The sequence below is a fragment of the Mus caroli genome, chromosome 4, assembly GCF_900094665.2.
Source record: "Mus caroli chromosome 4, CAROLI_EIJ_v1.1, whole genome shotgun sequence".
NCBI classification, from domain to species: Eukaryota; Metazoa; Chordata; class Mammalia; order Rodentia; family Muridae; genus Mus; species Mus caroli.
In genome coordinates this window covers 507,808-509,262 of record NC_034573.1, presented here as the reverse complement: position 1 = coordinate 509,262, position 1,455 = coordinate 507,808, and the positions used below count along the sequence as shown (strand labels likewise).

The 1,455-nt window shown below is 41.9% G+C and overlaps 1 protein-coding gene across 2 annotated transcripts in view; it reads left to right on the top strand.

Moving 5' to 3' along the window:
- Window positions 1–1,455, top strand: part of Sdr16c5 (short chain dehydrogenase/reductase family 16C member 5) — a 20,256-nt gene that overhangs the window by 11,808 nt on the left and 6,993 nt on the right. The window lies entirely within an intron of this gene.

Sequence of the window (1,455 nt, the reverse complement as noted above, 5' to 3'; positions counted from 1 at the left end):
GAAGGAAGGAAGGAAGGAAGGAAGGAAGGAAGGAAGGAAGGAAGGAAGGAAGGAAGGAAGGAAGGAAAGAAGAGGGAGAATCATTTTCATCCCCACCCCTATGTCCAAAATGAATTTCATTTCTTAAATTCAGGAGTTGCAGCTTGGGCACGCTGGCCTGGGAGCAGGCTACTGTTGACTGGCCAGGTCCACTGCTCATCCCAGTCTCTCAGTGTTGCTCCATATGTCTGTGCCTCCCCTCACAGGGTCTGTACCTTTACAAGGAGCACACTCTATGATCAGCCACGATTTTCTGTAGAGATAAATGAGTCTTTCCTCTGTCTTGTTGCTTCTTTTTTTTTCTGTAATATAGTGCACATTTATTTGAAGCAATAAGTAACAATTTTGGAGTAGAATATGTTTGTGCTATATAAAAATTGGTTTCAGCATATTAAAGAACCCAAAAGAATAAAATTTCTGTATTTTAGATGTTATATTTTCTATATTTAAGTCTTATTAGTATTTTAATTCCTGATATTATTTATAGAGTTTTTTTTTTTCTTATTTATTTTTTTATTTTATTACTATTTATTAGGTATTTTCTTTATATACATTTCAAATGATATCCCAAAAGTTCCCTATACCCTCCCCCTGCCCTGCTCCCCTACCCACCCACTCCCACTTCTTGGCCCTGGCATTCCCTGTACTGGGGCATATAAAGTTTGCAATAGCAGGGGGCCTCTCTTCCCAGTGATGGCCAATTAGGCCATCTTCTGCTACATATGCAGCTAAAGACACGAACTCTGGGGGGGTACTGGTTAGTTCATACTGTTGTTCCACCTATAGGGTTGCAGATGCCTTCAGGTCCTTGGGTGCTTTTTCTAGCTTCTCCACTGAGGTCTCTGTGTTCCATCTTATAGATGACTGTGAGCATCCACTTCTGTATTTGCCAGGCACTGACATAGCCTCATATAAGACAGCTATACCAGGGACTCTTCAGCAAAATCTTGCTAGCATATGCAATAGTGTCTGGGTTTGGTAGCTAATTATGGGATGGATCCCTGGGTGGGGTAGACTCTGGATAGTCCATCCTTTCGTCTTAACTCCAAACTTTGTCTCTGTAACTGGTTTCATGGGTATTTTGTTCCCTATTCTAAGGAGGAATGAAGTATCCATTCCTCTGTTGAGGGACATCTGTGTTCTTTCCAGCTTCTGGCTATTATAAATAAGGCTGCTACAAACGTAGTGGAGTGTGTATTCTTATTACCAGTTGGAACTTCTGGGTATAAGCTCAGGAGAGGTATTGCTGGATCTTCCGGTAGTATTATGTCCAATTTTCTGAGGAACCTCCAGACTGACTTCCAGAGTGGTTGTACAAGCTTGCAATCCCACCAGCAATGGAGGAGTGTTCCTCTTTCTCCACATCCTCGCCAGCATCTGCTGTCACCTGAATTTTTGATCTTAGCCATTTTGACT